The sequence below is a fragment of the Ambystoma mexicanum genome, chromosome 4q, assembly GCF_040938575.1.
Source record: "Ambystoma mexicanum isolate Mex_15411 chromosome 4q, UKY_AmexF1_1, whole genome shotgun sequence".
In the NCBI taxonomy this organism is placed as follows: domain Eukaryota; kingdom Metazoa; phylum Chordata; class Amphibia; order Caudata; family Ambystomatidae; genus Ambystoma; species Ambystoma mexicanum.
The window spans coordinates 617,984,395-618,004,942 of record NC_090928.1 but is presented as its reverse complement, the minus strand read 5'-3'; positions in this window follow the sequence as shown (position 1 = coordinate 618,004,942).

Genomic DNA, 20,548 nt, shown 5'->3' with positions numbered 1-20,548 from the left:
ATATCAAGCAGATGATATTTGGAAAAGAGCATGATATCCAGGGATACAGATGGGTCATGACAACCATGATGGGACACATTTTAACAATTGTCAGACTAAAGTGTGAGCTACCCTAAAATCAGCAGATCCCGATACACTGGACATACATTTGTTAATGGTGTGGACTATGAAAGAGGATAAAGACCCGACACAATATGTATTACATATTCAAGAGATGTGGAGGGCTGAGACAGGGGATTCATGGGATAAGACTGTAGCAATATTGTATCATATGTTACAGAACGGACTCCCCAAGGAGGTGCAAAAGGATATGGATAAGTGATGGGGAGCGAAGCGAAGGGATGGGCAGAGATTTAGGCAATTATAGTACATCATTGCAGGAAAAGGCAAGCTAAAGAGAAGGAAGTGGTGGACAGTGTGCAGAAGGCTAAAGTGAAGTTAGTACAGAAAAAAATAGCAAAGTTGAGCATTGAAGGAGCAGCGATTATGGGTCTGTCTTTAGGGCAGGTAGAACTATGAATGGCACAGGTGAACACAAAAATGGCACTGAGTGGACAGGAGGGTATGAAGGCTATCCAGACAACGGAGAGTACCTGGTAGGGGACCAGGGAGGTTACCATGCTGGGTCTCAGGGAGGCTATCAAAGAAGAAGAGGGGAATTATGAGAAGGTAGAGGACGATTTGAAGGGATGGAGCCGAGATTTGGTGTGCAAGGCCCGTTTTGGTCTTGTGGTAGAATGGGCCATTTTGCGTGAGAGTGTAAGAGCAGGCAAGCGGCTGCGTATGATCCCTGTGCATATCCCAGCGGACAGGGGGCCTGATCACATATCAACAGCAGTACGGAATGAAACCTCCAAGTGCCCTGTATGGTGCGGTGCCCATGCAGGTGCTCCAGCAGAGCCAACAGACCCAGCATCAACATCAAGAACCAGCACCACCACAGATGCAACTTCCAGCACCCACTAGCATGCCAGTGTATGCGCAACAACACCCACAGCAATCAGCACCACAACAGCCCGCAACACAAGTATGGGACAAAAATGCTTTACTGCATGGCACAGTGACACCTAAGACAGTGGTGAGTGGTAATCTCTTTGTATTAACATGGTCAAACACATACCCAAATTAGGACAGCCCACAGAGAGTTTTTTCATGCCCAGTCCTATCAGTTACTGTCGATCCAGAACAGTAACCCCTGGCAGATGCACAGATAGTCAAACAATCATTTGTTTTCATGGTTGCCACAGGTGCAACAAACTCCACATAAAGGAAGGATGCTTCCCCTTATCAGGAAAGGTAATGGGCATGCAAGGGTTTTCTGGGATAACACATTTGGTTCTGTTTACAGAAGACTTACTCATCAAGGTAGTTAACCAGGAGGTGTTAGCCCTGTTCCTATTTTTAACTGCAATACCGGCAAACTTGCTAGGCAGGTATCTGTTAAGCAAGTCCAATATGATCATATCATTCTCAGAAGAAGGGATGGTGTGCTCCACACCAGGAATTTGTTATGCTAGGATCCTGGTTATAACGCGAGCAGTGTATAGTGGTGGTGCTATGAGACGGATACCTTTGCAATTGGGTTTCTTTATGTATGGAGCAACAGTGTTTTTGAGTTGAGTGCCAGGTATCAGAAAAAAGCCATAGATGGTGCCATCAAAATTATTGTTCAGGCCAGCAGTGCCCCAAGATAATTTTCTGGGTACCATTATCATGTTAGATTTGCCAGGGGTATTGATCATGGATTATAAAATAGTGCTCATAGGGACTGACGAAGAGGGAGATGAGTGGTGCACAGTTATGTGTATTGACCCTGCTCAACCATTGAGTGGGGTGTCAGATGAACAGTTGTCTCACAATGCAGACAATGATGGGGAGATGATACTGGAGGTTTGTATCCTGTGTCACATAATGATTCAGCATAGGAATTTTCCTTGCCCTATACTCATTGCCAAATGCATGACTGCACACCAATAGGAGGACCTGTTACAGGTCACAAGCACTTTATGGTCTGACCACCCACATGATGTCAGGCTTTTGAAGAACATAGGAGCAGTACATATCAAGTTGAAGCAGGGAGTAGTGTTGCCCAGAGTGCAACAGTATCCATTATCATGGGAAGCAGGTGAGGGAATACATGAGACAATTTTGGCATTGTGGCAGGATGGTATTATAGTGCCATCAAAATCTCTTTTGTAGAACAGCCATATACACTGTCAAAAATGCAAACGGGTCAAGTTGGAGGATGATACAGGACCTAGATTGTTGAAGCTAAGTTCCCAGTTGTACCATACCCCACCACAATCCTCTGCAATATACCAACTGAGACCACACGTTACTGTTGTTGCTTTAAAAAATGCATTCTTTTCCATTCCATTGCACCTCAATTCTCAATATCTCACTGCATTTACCCATCACAGGCAAAGGTTCCAACACACCAGATTTCCTCAGGGGTACTGTGAGTGCTCCCTCCGGTATTTCAGCAGAGTACTAAATATGGATTTGGTCAATATACATGTACCAAGTATGGTCATTCAGTATGTAGATGACAGCCTAGTGTGCAGCGTGACAGAAGACCTATGTAGAGCAGATTGAATTACACTGCTGACATTTCTAGCGGACAGATCATACACAGTAGATATGGATAAAATCCAATACTGTCAGAAAGAGGTAGTGTACTTGGAACAAATAATATCATCTGCAGGGGAAAGAGTAACCCCAGAAAGAGCAGCTGCAGTACAGAACACAAAGAACATGTGTGTGCCCCGGACCAAATGTGCTACACCAACAAGTATTCCTTCTGATTGTTAGAACATTGAATATCAGTATTACAACAACACGTTGAAATGATTGTTAATAAATATACTGTTTTTAATACTGGTATGCCGACTCATGTTTCAATCTCTCCATGAGGTCTTCTTCAGGGTGTTTCTTAGTTCCAACCGTATTCTTAATCAGTACAGGTTGCAACCTTCCTTTACTTTGCTGCCTTAACCAGCCGTAAATATCCCTTCAAGCTTCCCTGTACTTTTTTTCATTGACTGGGGGCACTAGTCAATTCTCGGTGACCAATGCAGCTATACGCCAACTAAACTTACAAAAAATTGTGAATATAGGAACCAGCTCTTTGTGGTAGAGCCCAAAACTCATGTGTGCAGTACAGAACACACCACAGCCCACTACAGTTAATGAAATGCAGAAGTTTGGGGGTTTGTGCAATTATTGTAGAACATAGATATTTTACTATTCTAGCTACACAAAACCTTTGCTGCAGAGACTTAAAGAAGCACAGAGAAGGAAAGGGTCACTTACATGGATCGGAGAAATGATACCATGTTTCCTCGAAATCAAAAATGCCATAAGTAACACACTAGTACTGGCATCCCCTGATTTCACAAAGGAATTAGAGGTGCTTTTACATTCCAATGGACAAGTAATGACTGCTGTTTTGGCTCAGCACACATCTCTAGGACACAAACCCCTTGCATATTACAGTGGAATATTAGACTCAGTGATGCAGGTTCAATTGCCTTGTGGACAAGCATTGGCCGCTGCAGCCCTTGCCATCGAAAAAGTCCTAAACTGTCGCTACGGGGTGCTAAGTGACATTGGCCCTCATTACAACCTTGGCGGAGGACCATGGTGCTATTAGCACCATGGTCCATGCCGCTAAGGTTACGATTCCACCATGGTGGATGGCGGAATTACCGCCCCATTCCAAGGTGAGTGGGGCGGTAATTCCCCATTCACCATTTGCCCTTCCCCATTCCCATTTTTGCCCCCATAGGGCATAATGGGAATGGGGAAGGCGCTAATTACGGCACCGTAAATTACGGTGCCGTAATTAGCTCCAAAGTCCCTTTGCGGGTTGGATTTTCAACGCCTGCTAAAAGCAGGCGTTAAACACCAACCCCCAAAGGGACACTTGTAATCAGGCGTTAAGGGTTAACGGCGCCGACGGCGTGTTAAACCCTTAACGCCTGAGTTGTAATGAGGGCCATTATATGTAGAGCATCTAAATCCACTCCACCACACAAAGGACCCCGCTTATTATGTAATTAGTCAAGCCCATGCATTCACATTTTGAGATGCCAAACAGTTTATTGCGATACCTGTTGAGGAAGGTGAGGAAGTGCTTGATTGTGTTTCCTATGAAGGTCCTGAGGGTGATTTAATATGAGTAAGGGAAGATGCAATTGATGGGTCATTGACTATTGATCAGGAGACAGGCCAGAGACACACAGGTGCATCAGTGTTGCACCTTGTAGATGGTGAATATGAGGTTGCAGTCCATAAACAATTACCAATGTTACTCTGCACAGGCAGCAAAGCTGGTTGCATTAATTGCATTAAAAGCATTAGAAGCAAGGGTGCTTAGTGACCATTTATTCCTATTCTGCGTACATGACCATCACTGTAAATTCAGGGTTGTCTACGTGGAAAAGAAGGGGATTTCGGAGGTCCGATGGCTCGCCTGTACAGCATGTGGCCCTACTAGAGAGATTGATATATGCTTTGTCTCGCCCAACACTAGAGCTTAATCGTGAATTTAAGTAAGGAAAAGAAAATCCATTCAGGTCCCCTACACAAATTAAACCAAGGCTACAAGAAATGTTGAAAAGGAAAAAACTGGAGTATGTCCGAAAGCAGCAGGATAAATTGGAGCTAGCAGTTCAATTCAACAATATTAAACAATTCTGGAAGTTGGTGGCTAGGTGATTTTCAGCCCCAGGTGAAAGCAGGATTAACCAAGTTCTACCAGAGAAGTGGAATATTCCCATGTTCATGGGGTCCTCTTTGATGCTGCCTAAATGGCCTTAGAAACCAATGAGGATCTAGGTGCCAAATAAATTAGGTTCAGTCTCAAGGAGATTGCTCTGGCTTTAAAAACCCCTCCCTTCCGGGAAAGCCACTGAACCTAGTGTTATGCATTCAGACATCATCAAGGGCTTTTCGAATTGGGGGCTTCTGATCCTATTTACCCTCTTTAACTCAATTAGCAATTGCAGGGTCTTACCTTGTTCATGGGCAAAGAACCCATAAACAAGCTAAGACCCTGGAGTGGCTAATTGAGTTAAAGAGTGGCTAATTATTGTACCAATTTTTAAGCAAGGGGACATTAATTCCCTACGATGTACCGAGCAAGTTTACTCCAAATGCCTGCTATTCAGAAGAGAGTAATGGGCAATTTCCCTAAAGCTATTAAAACCGTCATAACAGGATTCAGAATAGGGTATTCCACCAATAGACCATTGTTTGCTGCTAAACACAGTGATACAATCAGAGGTGGGAAGCTATACGTAGCTTTCAATGAAATAGAAAAGGCTTTCGATTCAATCCCAATGCATGGCATAAACTAGCTGCATTAAATATACCGACTAGGCTCCTAAACCTATTATAACTTTGCTATAAGGATGCATATGCATCAGTATTGTCACCATGCACAGCAAGGTTGTCTGGAATTTTTCAAGCAAACAAAGGGGTAAAGCAGGGCTATGCTCATGTCCCGCTGTTGTTTATTCTGTTCCTCTCGGATTTTAGTCCTGTAGGTTTTTGGATCTAGAGTTAATCCCCTTTCATTACATGGTACCGCATTTGGGGCACCCCTGTATGCCGATGATACAGCTTTGTTGGAGTTGTCTCCAGGGAGTTGCAGAACACCCTTTCTTACGCTGATGAGTATTTCTATGCCCACAGTCTGAAAATGAATATGACTAAGATTAAGTTCCTGATCTTTGGGAGGGACGAAATCAATCACCATCGACACTCAATGTCAATAAAATTGAGGTAGTCGATGCATACTGATACCTTGGCTTATCTTTTACCAAGAACGGGAAGTGGTTAAGACACATAATGTTCATTGCCACAAAGGACACTGCCAGGCTAGGGGGACTACTTAGGTTTCATTTTATGTATGGCAGCTGCATGTTGGATTAATGCTTTAGTGTTTACAAAGCCAAGGAATGCACGCTGCGGCTATATGTGAGTGAGATTTGGGGCTTTACCAACTGCTCTCTTTTGGAGATGATCCAAAACAGAACTCTGAAATAACTAGTTGGACTCCCTCAAGGCGCTCCCAACACCACATTCTGGTTAGTACTTAGATCTGAAGTATTGAGACACAGGTGAAACTCAGATTTGCCTGTTATTTCCTGAAGACCTGCTTGGGAAATTCCGAAAACCCTAATTTGAAGGAGGTGGCAGGGGAAATTGTGGGGTCCTTACATCCTCTAAATATTTCTGGCACAGAGAGGGGTGCAAACTATTGGCTTTTTGTGGTGTTTCATGCAGGGATCCCTACAACTTTCCCTCCCTGTCCGGCTTGGTGTCCACAGTGAAACAGAGAGCAATAAGGATGGACAAGGAGAAGAGCATTAGGACAGTGGGTACACTGCCCTTGTTGCCCATTTATGCCGGACTACATGTCACTGTGCTTGGTGCCCCTATTCTCTTCAATTTATATTAATCAGTCGTTTTTCAAGAGGAAGGGGGACTTAGCACATTTCCACTTATTATATGAAAGACAAGGCTACCAGCATTGTTGCTTGTCGATGATATAGCCATTTTCGACATGACACAAATTGGCCTCCAAAAGGTCCCAAGCTACTTATCCTTTTATTTACGTAGCAATTAATTAGCAATGAACATTGAGAAATCAGCCATTTTAATAACTTCAAGCAACAAAAGCAAGAGGTGCTTTAATTGATACATGGAGGAGTGTCCTATGCCGATAGCAACCACATTGGTTTATAGGGGCTACCCATTATGCAAAAGGAGCCATGTGCAAGAATTAAAGCAAAATTGCCCCCACCCCTCTCTATGCACAACTGAGAAAAAACAAATATAAGTACAATCATTACACTCCTAGGATTTTTGGTTGGCAAAGTTCTTACTTCCATCTTATATGGGATATAATTGCATTGGTTGATTGAAAGCTCTTATAAAGCACAGAAGGCTCCCTTTGGAAGCATTTATTGGGGTTAGCACCATTGCTTCCATTTGTAATAATAAGACATGTGTTTGGTAAAGTGCCCTGGAAAACATATGTCAACCTAGCTAAACTAAGGCTGTATCAAAAAATATTAGTTCCATCGAAGGCTTCTTAATGTATGGACTGAACAGTAGCACTGTATAATAAAACATGTAAGAGTTTGAACACGTTTGGTGAAGAATGTGAAGATCTGCTAGCAGATATTGATTCTAATGAAGACCATTTGATATGTACACAAATAAAGACATACAAGAAATAAAAAAATGCTGAATGGTGTAAGGATCATGATTGGATTTTGCATTGCAAACTGTATACAGAACTGACCGTTTACATCTCCAGACCAATTATCGTCCGGTATACTTAAAGAAATTTCCATATCCCAGATATCGATATATATTTATGAGGTTCCATTTTGACCAATTTTTACAGAGAAGGGGGCAAATAATAGGCATCCCAAGAATGGTTAGGGTCTGTTGGCTATGCGGTAAAACCAGCTCAATGGAATCGCTGAAACATCTGCTAATTTCTTGTCCAGCCACTCAGATATGCATGAAGCAGCATTTGGGAAATGTGTTACTAATGTTTTGGGCTCGACTAATGAGTGGGGACTCCATATCACATGACTTGACTTGTAACAATTGCATTTTGTATATTGTATTTTGCATATAGTTTAATTGAGTGTGTTAAAGTTTAAATAAACAAAATACACAACAGAAAAAGTAAAACAATTGGTGAGTTGGTGAAAATGGAGCTAGATCACTTGACCTAGGCCCCACCCACCTGTCAATCACTGATAATCTGTTGGTGCATTCTGGTTTTGCCTTAATCATTTCCCCTATTTAAGCAGCATTGCAGCCTCTCTTATTTTGCCGTTGGTGAGCTGGTGCCACCTTCTTAGCCACCTTCTTAGCCATGCTACTTCCTTTCATTTCTTAACTGTTAGATAACAGGGCATCTTTTGCATGGGCACCCGAAGCAAAGGGCAGATGACGAAAAGGGCAATTCCTGTTTGGACCCGTTCTGACCAAAAGAAACCACGACCAGAGCGTCTGCTTTCCTAACATCAGTTAAGCTCCTTAAAACATGCTTTTCACCTTCTTCAGTGGAATGGGCAGCAGACAGGACCAAATACAGAAAAACAGGAACTGAACTGTAGAGGGAAGCTGACCCCATCTTGCTGAATAATGCCCATCTGTTCCAGAGGGGGAGAATGGAACCAGTCCTTGAGAGGGTGTCAATCTGTCTGCGAGAGAGTCAAAAGAAATTAATATGTGAATATAATGCCAAGAGGAAATAATCCTGAGGGGAGCGACACTGTAAAGGACAATAGATTAAACTGCGTCATGTTTAACTACTATGGGGTGGGGGCATATACCTTGACTGTACATCCTGAGAAGTTAGGAAATATTCCAGAAGTGTATGTGGTTGTGAAATTGATTATTTAATAGAATATGTTCTATGGTGTGTATACTGGGTAGTCCCCTGCCCCTTCTCTGTGTAATGATCAAATACAGACAAAGTATTCTGGGAGTCAAAATAATATCGTACTGTGTGCATACCAGGAAAAATAATGCAAATTGAAGTGCTTTCCTCATCATGTAACCAAGCAAAGTTCTTTTACTGACGCTGAACCATTCAAAATGAAGGGGAAAGGGTAATTAACTGCTAGCCATGTTCTGCCTTTTAAGTTGTACATTGAAAATGAGAATGGTACACTTTAACATGGATATGTAATATAAGCACGACTGAAGGGAATTAAGCAAACAAAGACTTTCGTTTTGTAAGTGATTCACATGCGGGAATGTTAAGCAGCTTGTTTCATTTGAGCTTTCTAGAATTCTGTTTAAAATTCTGATATGTCCATCGAGGAAGGGGGAGATATCTATTTTCAATGAAGGTGACGTAGATAGACTTAGATAGGCAGTGACGTTTTGACTCAATTTGATTTTTAACAATTGAAAACTTTATCCTGAACCCTCATTCTTTTTTTAATCCATTCTTCATTGAAGTTGGAATTTCATAGATGCATAATTTGTTTAAAGTTAAATACATTAATTTATTTCTATTGGATTAATAAATCTTCTGTGCAACCCTGGATGTTTTCTTGTCCCGAAAAGCAAGGGAGGTTGTAGGGCATCAATATTGTTAAATTGGGGATCCAAGTACATAAAACAAACTTTATTAAATGTTTAGGTATATGTTTACGTTTGAGTACTTATAACACGCCTTAGACCCAAAGGCATGCAGGCACACACAAAATACCAAACAAACACACAGAATGAGTACAAATGCAAGTCACAGCTACAAAGCAATAAAACACAGTCTAAAAATAACAGATTAAAACCACCAGAATAAAAGCAGCGAACATTAAAATACAAAATCATTAAAAAGATAAAAGGATAAAAACAGCAGGATATCAGCAGGATAAGAGCAACTGAGCAGACCAATACAGCTAAGTAAAAAAGAAACTCTTCAAGGCAGTTGTAAAAGATAAATGTAAGGAATCCAATCTCAGGTTAACAGGTAATTTATTCCAAAATTGAAGGAGCATCTTCCTGCTCTTTCAGGTTTTGCTCGTGGTACCCGGATCAGCATACCTTGACTAAATCTCAGTAATCTAGAGCATTGCCTCTCTTTAATCCTATTTTTCAGGTAGATACAACTTTTGCCATAAATTAATTTATGTGTGATGGTCAAGATTCTAAAGTTCAGGCGCATTTTACCTGGAGCAAGTGCAGTACCCTATGAGCTGAAGTGATGTGCACTCTTCTTTGAATTTTAGACACAATATGCACTGCACTGTTTTGTATCACCTCACTATAATACATGTTTGCACCTATAATGGCATGTTCAATGGTAGCACAGTTCCCATTAGAAAGAGAAAGGTTTAATGTGGCACAAGAGCTTCAGATTGTATGTAGATGATGAGGTAATCGCATTGACTTGACCCTGCATAGATAATGTACGATCAAGAACTACTCCTAATGTTTTAATCTTCAGCAGAAAAGTGGACGAAAAGAAAGTGATCTGCCGAGTAGCCGTGACTTTGTCTGTTTGCTGTTGCTACTGCCTGGAGGCGTGGCTGGAGGTGTGCCCTGTACGTCTGCCTGCAGCAGAACGTTCAAAACATCCATTCCGCCGCGGAATGCGGAGCAGAAAGTGGACGAAAAGTGATCTGCCGAGTAGCCGTGACTTGGTCTGTTTGCTGTTGCTACTCCCTGGAGGCGTGGCTGGAGGTGTTCCCTGTCCCTCTGCCTGCAGCAGAACGTTCAAAACGTCCATTCCGCCGTGGAACGCGGAGCGGAAAGTGGACGAAAAGTGATCTGCCGAGTAGCCGTGACTTTGTCTGTTTGCTGTTGCTACTGCCTGGAGGCCTGGCTGGAGGTGTGCCCTGTCCCTCTGCCTGCAGCAGAACGTTCAAAACGTCCATTCCGCCGCGGAACGTGGAGCGGAAAGTGGACGAAAAGTGATCTGCCGTGATCTCAACGTGATCAAGACGTACAAGCGTGTAAGCACTAATCGCGTGGCTGATAACTGATAGCTGACTGTCGAGCGACCTCACACAGGGGTGAGATTGGAGTCTGGACGTACCCACTGCTCTGGGTAAATAAGGTGAGCCGATTAGCGTCTTAAGCTAAACTCAGATATCATCAAAACTGTGAAACTCGAGCATAGCGTTAGGGTCCAATAGCCTAACAGCAGGGCCTGGGTGATTACGGGAGACTGCGGGGGCTTGACCCCTTTGATCCCTTAATCTCTTATCCCCTTGTGCCTTTGAACTGGGATTGCACTGTGAACAGACACGACCAGTCCAGACTGGAACACACATCTAAAAACTTTTGAGTATTTGCCCCCAGCAAGAGGATGTCTGAAATGCAAGGAACAAATGGAAAATCAAATGCGGACCAACTGGCTCGTACTAAAATGGTGCCATCTGGCCGCTTACACGTAGAAAATCAGATACATCCACAAACAAGACTACAACTGCGCCGTTGGAATTCGTTAGCTGCCTCTTGCAAACCCACACGGCAGCAGCTGAGCAAGTCTGATTGCAAGTCTGACTGCAAGTCTGATTGTGACTGCACGGGGGAGAGAAACAGTTTATCACCCGTTTCTGGTCCTGAATATAGACTAGACCCAGCCCAGTTGCAAAACAGAAGAAGGCACTCTAAAGCAGATGATGATACTAACATTAACCTGCAGAGCTCTATACAATCGCAAAATGCGGGTGAAAACCGGATGGTGAGTTGCCCAGCGGCCTTATGTCCCGTTCTCGCAAACACGGAAAGAGCCCCGGAAAGAGACCTACCTTGTACGCACGTGAGCCACGATGCTTGCGATGTCGGGTTAGGAACAAGTGGACCCCCCTGCAGGTTGACACTGGAAGTCGGAGTGGGGCGGATTTTGGCCCTGGATGAAAGCGGCTCTATGCCACAGGTTACCGAGATGGAGGCGATAGAGAAAAGCACGATCACAAAAGTAGCTGGCTCGTCCCCAACTATCATGAAGAGCCTCCCGGCAAGCAGAGAAGAGTCTCTGCGTTTAAAGCCAATACAGGGACTCAGTGCTGAATGGTCTGGTACATCTAACGATGACGAAGTATTCCTTCAAGCTTGTCACGCTACAATGGAGAATCTCTGTAGTAAAGAGCCTACTACTACGGGATCTAATAGAAGAAATTAACTGGAGGTCGTCAACAAAATTCTAAACGACATCTCGTTAAGGAACAAATCTCGACGTTCCACAATTAAAGACAAAGTAGACCCTATGACGCAAGAGCCTAGTGATAAGGAGGCTATTGAAAACATAGTAGATATAATGCAGGAGACCCTGGGAGCATCATCTCTATCGAAATGGAACAATGCCTACGGGAAACAAAGGTGTATCGATCACAGCACATCTCCTACTCTGCCGTGCTCTCAGAGGAAAGGCACAAAAACATCCTACCAGACAACAACGAGAACTACAATACCTCCTTTAAGGCACAGAGACGCCTTTGATGCGAGAAAATCGCCCACCTCTTCGTCTCCATCGTCTGATTCTTCCTCTTCAGAGCAACAGTACACCAAACCAAGGTGCCCTAAATCCCAAAAGCATCTAATCTCACAATATGGGAACAAGGATCTTTGCTCTGAACTAGTAGGATGTATAATGAAAGAGATCCAAACTATAGTGATGTCTTCTCTTGCCATATCAATAGCTCTGTTTTTAAAGCTATATGAGCAAGTGGTTGGGAACCTCAGAGATCTGCCCACACTGGTCGCAATGATCAACTCAAAATTGGTAGGCCTGGACATGGAAACTACAATAACTAATCAGGTACAGCGAGACTCCAATAAAATAATTGAGGCTTCCCTAAACACTCTCCTGGATCAAAGAAAAACTAATGGACTGGAAAAGAAGCTGCTGGCGGAAATCACAAAAGAAGCACTCAACCTACTAAAAACAAGGAAAACTCCAATGAAGACTGCCAGTTAGGGAAACAATTGCGCCTACCTGGATCCCCAGGGGCTGCCCTCCCTGAAAAAGAAAACGCGTGCTCAGGTGAGCTCAACCCTGGAGTCTAATTCGAACACAGTTGAATCTCCACTGGAACAACTAGCTTGTAACACAGATAGAAGCCAAGAGGAGATCTAACCAAAGAAGAATCTACACAGCAGGAAATAACACAAGAGGAAAAAAGACTGGAAGAGCAAAAGAAAACTGAAGTATCTGATATCCTGTTAAAAGCCATCTCAGTAAGTTCTCGCTTACACGAACAACAAAACACGCCTTGCTTTCAAAACATCCTAGAAAAAACGAGATCGACACTTAATCTGGCCTTTCCCGATCCACAAATACCAACTACTTCATCTGATACTAAGAAATGTGGTAGCCAGCAAGGTAGTGACTCCGGGAACCTTGACACTGAGGAAGAAAGAAACAACGACATCTTTGCGATCTTTAAGGGAAATCCTAATCAGTTGACTGGATACACACAAATCAAGCCAAAAAACCACCACAGAAAAAGTCCAAAAACCAATGCACTTAGAACTCTCGACGTGGCAACAATTCCAGAAAGTTCTTACGCAATATAAAGACAGTAAATGTTACTGTAAATCAAAATATAAGAACAGACAAACCAATTCAGAATAAAAAGATCTTAGAAAAGGTGACGATGGGCGAGCACTCAGAACAAAAAACTGAGGAACCAAACAAGGATGTTGAACAAATGAATGAATTGCTGAACCTGTCAACCTATGAGGACGCTGATGAATCGGAACCAACGGAATCAGAGACCCTAGCTGGTCTATCGCTAAGCCAGAACGATCCACCCCAAGAGACAGACAAAACGAGTCTCGAACCAAAAACCATATTTCCAATGACGCCTCTCACCGTTCCACTTCCACAAAGAACCTGTGCATTGATCCCCAAGATCACAAAGATCGATGAAGACTTGCACGTGGAGGTAAGTCTGATCTTCCTCACTTTGAAAGAAAGACGTGAAAAACTGCTTATGAAAAATGAGGATAGAGAACGCCGACCGATAAAAGTAACCAAAAGCATTCCTCAATTAGAACATAGGAATGAAAATCGAGAGGACTATCCCGAAGTTCGAAAATTTGTACCAAACAAGAGCAATGGGAATGGTCCATCAATAAGCAAAGCTCTTGTCCCAAAACAAATGTCTCGAGAATCCAAGGGAAGAGCACTACACCAAAATGACCAGATAGGCGGTAAAATCCCTGCCTCCATCTATAAAGTGAAGATGGAAAGAATAGAAAGTCAGGATGACCTGATTATGAACCGCAATAATGTCTTACGCCTACTCCATTGCGTCCCGTGCCTTAGAACGATACAATCGTACAACATCCAAACAGTGGAATTTCCACAGGAAGGCCAGAACGACCATGTGATATTACATCTGAAATCAAAAATGATAACTAACAGTATTCTAGATGCAACGCCTGAGCTGATGTCGCTTGGATTTGATATTCTGGAATTAACTAATGAAGACAAATGCAACAGTCTTATAAAACTACAGAATCTCAGCCACCCTCGCCGTTATGGAAGAAAATTAATGAGGGCAGAGCCCCGAGAAAACACGAGAGGTTCCCCGGCATTACAGAAACCAGAGCCTAGATAGCGACTGTGATTTAAAAAATGTGGGATATGCTCAAAGCGACTTGGTGGAACAAATCCAAATCACATTTGCTAGTAATCAAGCCTCCAACAAGAAAAACAGTTCAGGGGAAGCAAGAAACATCGAAAAGGAATCTTCGGACAATTGGGGGTGGCTTGCAAAAGCCCTGAATAAAACAACTCAAAGCTAATGCCAACCAGAGATCTCGACGGTCAAGTTTGGTTCTTGGAACACTAGAGGATGCGCGCACTTGTTTCAAGAGAGTTGTTTTCCAGGGTTGGATGTTGTTTGTCTTCAAGAGACTTGGCTGGACACCTGCCCTATTTCTGGAGATTATGAGATTGCATTCAAACAAGCGATAGGTAGGCCCATGGCAGGCCTTATAACCCTAGTTAAAAAAAGCTCCGGATATCAAATCCTTAACACCAAGAATGTGTCTCCCTATATTCAGACAACTATAATTACACAGAAGAACGTAGGAAATAGAAAAATATACATCCTGAATTTATACTGGAATCATAACACAACACGTGGCAGCGGATACATAGATCAAGTTACAACAGTCATAGACGATTGGTTAGTGGAAGATGCTGTCGCTGATATTGTGATTTGTGGAGACCTGAATATGAACTGTCTAACAGTAAACAACGATCTGAAACCAAATAACTCCAACAAAACACAACTCGCCAGCCAATGGGCGTTAAGAGTTGGAGTTAAGAAACCTTGTGTTGATGAATGGAAATCTAGCAGGTGACATTCCAGCTAAAGCAACCTGGTCTAGGGGTACTCAACGATCGACGCTTGACTACTTCTACGTTAGTGAGAAAATACATCAAAACTCGATCTCACTTGTGGTGCACCCAATGAACTATAATGATCAAGACTTGGTCATCCTGTCACTTGCCACAGCTAATGGATCCAAAACCTCAATATGGAACTTTCCGGTTACGATTGAATCAAATAGGGTCAGATTGAAACTAAAGAAGATGGATGTTAAACACATATTAATCACATATGTGAAGGAGCAAAAAGAAACTGAATATACCCACCTCCTAGCCGCTTTCAAAGAGAAACAACAGAGCTCTAAATCCTTCGGCTTTGTTGCAAAATATAAATTCGATTTAGAGGTGAGAAAAAGGAAGAGAGAATTGAGAGCGCAAATAAGACATATACCAAAAACAGATTCCAATAGTTACCAATTTGCGAAAAGAGAATGTAAACAAAAATACAAAAATTGGCTCCGAACTCATAAAGCAGCCATGCTGCAAAACGATTCAGAATTAATAATGGAAAAATTGCAAAACAAAAATTCCTCGGAATTCTGGAAGATAATTAATAACGAAGGAGCCCCACAAATGGCACTATTGACAAATGTAATTACTGAAGCTAAGAGGGTTAAACACTTCTCGAAACTGTACAGCAAAAGAAGAGCCGCAGTAGAGAGTCCATCACCCATCCTTGAAAACTGGAACCTAGATTTTGAAAAAAGTGACATCGAGGAGGTAATAAAAAAAGCCAGCTCCTCCAGAGCGCCAGGACCTGATGGCTTAACAAATTACACAATCAAAGAAAATCCGGAGATGTGGGCAGAGCTATGCCACGCACTGTTTAAAAGAATAGCGGCAAATAACTGCAAAAGCCCATAATCATGGAAATACGCAATAACTATTCCAGTCTTCAAGAAAGGGAACCGTGCTGATCCGAGGGACTATCGACCGATCGCGCTTCTAGATGTGCTGGGTAAAGTGTACGCGACCCTGTTACAACAACTTGTGAAATGGGCAGCCAACTCAAAACATCTTGACCCACAACAGACTGGTTTTGTCAAGGGAGTAGGATACGCCTTGAATCTCCTTCTGATAAATCTCCTTAAAATGGAAGCTATAAGAACAGGAACCAAGGTGTACCTTGCATTGATAGACTTCTCACACGCCTTCGATAGCATAGACAGAGAGCTATTATGGGATAAACTGAAGACGTGGGAATGTCCTGAAGATCTGACAGCGGCCATCAGAGAGCTCAACACTGGCACAAGCATCAATGTTCGCCTAGATCAAAAAGGCACCCTGTCTGAAGCAATAAACACCTTCTGTGCGGTTAAACAGGGTTGCCCATTGGCTACTATAATATTCAATTTATTTTTATCGGATATTGGAGGAGCAATCGACAGTGTACGATCATTCTCTCCAGGAATAAGCTGGATGTTATATGCAGACGATCTAATATGATTAGATGTCACACCAATAGGTCTGCAGCGAAAGATGGATGCCGTGGAACAATATGTGAGAGCTAATGGTCTACAAATTAACAAAAAGAAGTGCGAGGTGTTAACGCTGCAAAACCTGAAAACATCAAAACAGAGAAAACCTAAATGGCACCTGGGGAAAGAGTGCCTAAGTAACACAACAAACACAAGATACTTGGGCATGCAAATTAACACAAATCTGAATGATAGTCCCTGGGAACAGGTAGCCAAAACTAAATGCCGGCAATTTGCATGTCAAGCAAGCGTACTACACAAGAAGTACGGAAAATTCTCCATAAAACCTGTAAGGAATATTTACTGCCAAAAGGTTGTGCCGGCCCTTATTTTTGGTGCAGAAAATGCTCTTGGATGCTCTTCAGACGTCTGGTCCACTTTAGAAAACATATTCTGGGTAAGAGTCTTGCAATTACCAAAGGGAACATCAACTGCATGTATCAGATACGAGCTAAACTTAATATCAATCAACGCACAAGTCAGCTGTTGAGTCGCATTTGAAAGGTGACCATGAAGAAAGTGGCCTTGCAATTTGAAATATTGCACAATCCAAGCAAGGGAAATCCCTGGTGTCTACTGTCTCTATGGAACAAACGCTGTGAGGAAATTCTGGCTTTCTATGATATTGATCTAAAAACCTTACACGACAATCCAAATGCTGCAAAAAATAAAGTCTGGCGCTTGGATTGGATCTTGACTGGGGTCTCAAGGTCATCCAACAACTTAATGAAAGAGGTCCTGTGTGAAGCCAGAAACCTAAATACTCTGCAGAAACATATTGAATTGTACCCAGATAATGGCAGCAGAGCCCTGTTTATACATTTTCGACTAAATGCTTTTAAAACAAGAGAGTGGTCAAGAGAGTTACGCACAACAGAAGACTTTAGCGCAGAGTGTAGATTTTGCAATCAGATGGAAGAAAACTTAAAACACCTGACACTCTATTGCGAAGGGATTACATCGGGAGAGTTCCTTGACATTGGGGCCACAGTTTATTAAATACCAAACGCCAAGTGCGGAAGCCTGGTGGCAAGCCTTGCTTGATAGCCGGGAGAAGCAACTGAACTACGCCCTAATTCGCTTTTTGAGCCTGCTGAAAAAGCTGCTGATGTAATACCTAAAACAAGAACATAAGCTGTGACAACGCATCAAAGAAGGCCCTAGTGGATGAAGGCTTGAACGCGGCCCGCGAGCAAACAATGTTAAGGCTTGGATAGCCGAGGGATATGTGGACATATTAAGAAGGGAAGAGAGGATAATTTGTAATGTTTTATCTGTTTTTTTAAAGGCATTTGTGGCAATAAAAAAATAAATAAAAAATAAAAAAATGTAATCTTCAACAGGACAGGTATGTTGCAATTTGTGATGAAAAAATGACGATAACACTCTGATATCTTCGAAAGACTTTGTTGTGTGTCAACTATTAACAATGCTGTATCTGCATGCACTTTCCAGCTTGGAATGAGATTAAAAACATAATTTACTCTCTTGACATCTGTGGAATAATCATCTGTAAACTGTATCAACATGATATGATATGATATTGTATTTCTATTGCGCTCATACACAAGTGTTTCAGAGCGAAACAAGGCAAGGGAAGGGGAACAGGGGAGAACAAAACAGTGATCTTACTAGGCCCAGTGACATTGAGAATGCGCAAGTGCATGGGAGAGGGGGAGGGGGAGGAGTGCATGTAAGAGGGTAGAAAAGGAGAGTGCGGAGCAAGGTGAAAACAGATAAATAATAATACATTAATAAATAATAAAGGCAACAAACAATGGTAGTGCAGCCAGCAAGTGGCAAGTGCTGGGTTTAGGGCAGAAGACTTGGTAGGTCTAATAACTGCAGGAAGAAAAGGTGGGGACTGTATGGGTACAGATACAGACCCCAGTGCAAGGTATGGCCCAGAGGCAGTGTGTGAGGGTGGCAGGGTAAGCAGGTACCTGGGCCCGGAGGACAGAGGGTGGCCAGGTGCACAGTGCCGAGGGAGAACAGAATCAGCAGGGGAGAGGGGGGGCCAAGGCAGAAACATAGATGTAGATCTTAAGGTGCTTCCGGTTGAGGTGGGTCTCCTCAAGTTTTAGAGTGGCAGGGAGGCTGTTCCAGAGGGAGGCCCAGCCAAAGACTGAGATCTACCTCCAGCTTGTTTCTTTGCAAAACTACTGACCCTGAGGGAGTTAGAGGTAGAGGAGTGGAGAGGTCGAGAGGGGAGGTATTTGCAGAGGTATAGCTGAAGGTATGTTGCACCCAGGCCCCAGAAAGCCTTGTGGGCAATGCAGGGGGTTTAGAATTTAATCATTGCAACCGCTGGGAGCCAATGGAGAGATTTTAGAGCTGGAGAGATACGATCCCAGGGCTTGAGGCCACGGACAAGTCTTGCCGTCCTATTCTGGATAGGTTGCAAAGGGCAGAGAGTAGAGGCAAGTAGATTTAGAAAGAGGCTGTTGCAATAGTCCAACCTAGAGAGAACCAGAGCTTGGGAAACAGTGAGCTTCTGGTGGAAGGAGAGGAAAGGCAGAGTACCTCTGAGGAGGTGTAGTACGAAAATTGACTTTTTTGAGACATCAGCGATGTGGGCAGAGAAGAAAAGTGTGGAATCAAAGATGACCCTGAGATTCTTGGCCTCACTGGTGGGGATAGGAGGAGGGCCAGGGGAGGCCGGCCAGAGAGTGAGGGGAAAGGATGGTGAAGGTGTGCCGATGAGTAGGATCTCTGTCTTGCTGGCATTCAGACAAAGATAGTTGGCAGCACACCCATCTTGAATGGCAGTTGGGCAATCAGAGATGAGAGACGTAGAGGAGGTGGCTGAGGGCAACCTGAAAATGAGTTGAGTGTCATCTGCGTAGCACTGGAAGTTTGAGCAGAAAATGGCAATGCAGCAGGCAAGAGTTGCCAGGTATTTGTAACGCTTACCTGGACTCCACAGGACCGTAATGATCATCTAGCCTGCTAATCTGCTAAAACAGATGTTTTAAGGGTTTTCTCCTGTCATGAAAGAGAAAAAACAAGAAAGGCGGTGCTGTAATTGATAAGGACTGAATACTACTAGGGCTCTGTTCTGTCTTCCGCCCAGAAACAACTTCACCCTTTATCTGTAAAACCACACTCTCCTCACCTGTGTTTTTTGTTGAGGGAGCTCTCCATGCTGCTATCACACAGGGGCGCGTAGGTGTTAAGGTTCTGAAGACATATGATGCGGTTGAACTCTGGAAACCTCTGAAGGAAAGTGTCTTAAAATGTAATTGAGTCTCTTTACAGAACCAAGGAGAAAAAAACTGATGTCTCTGAGGAATAAACATTTTCTAAGTTGGAGAGATCTCTCCTGCTGACTATTTAATTCTTCTTTCCTATTATAGGTTCGCTGAGGGAAAATGCTTTACTGGTGAGTTCGGAGTTGCAAGGAATAAAAATTGAAATCTTTTCTTGAGGTAAGTTGGCGCCCTTGCTATAGATGATGTGCGCGAAACATGGTGGGGTCTTCAGTATCCTGACAAGGTGCTTTTACTGTGGTAAGTATGTGTGCGTAATCAGGAAGAGTTAAACGCTGCAAGCGTAAATTCACCTTGTCTGAAAACTACACCCTTCACTGTGAAGCGCGGTTATCAACTGTGAGGAAAAACACAATGGGAGCTTCAGGTACGTATGCATGTAGCAAAATGTGTTCATTTTTAATTCTGTAATATTCGTTCTTTAACTAAGGTACCTTTGTATTGCATGTCTTCAGAAGCTGAGATAACTAGGGAAGTTGCTGCGGCTGCAAACTTAGTCTGAGGACTGAAGAGGAACTGTGACGGAAGAAAAATTCTTCTATTGAAGACTTCCACTGTGGAAAACTTCGGTCAGGTAATTCTTGTCTGTGGTCGGTAGATATTCTGAGAGATTTTCAAGTTATTAATAATACTTTTCTTTGATTTCACAGGTTCTGTGAGCAGAAGCGCCAGTAGCATTACACCGCTGTCCGAGGCTTAAACCCCAAGCGTGCGTTACTGCAGAGGCGGGGCTTAAGTAGCCCTCAATGTCCAATGTCTAGTTCACTGCTCAAACTTATCCATGACCCACACGGTGGCCATTTTAGGGGTATTGGGATGCTATGAATCCCTATGGAAGTCTATGATTACTTATTGCTGTGAATTGTGAGAATGCCATGTGTGCCAGGCTAACACCCACCTAAAGC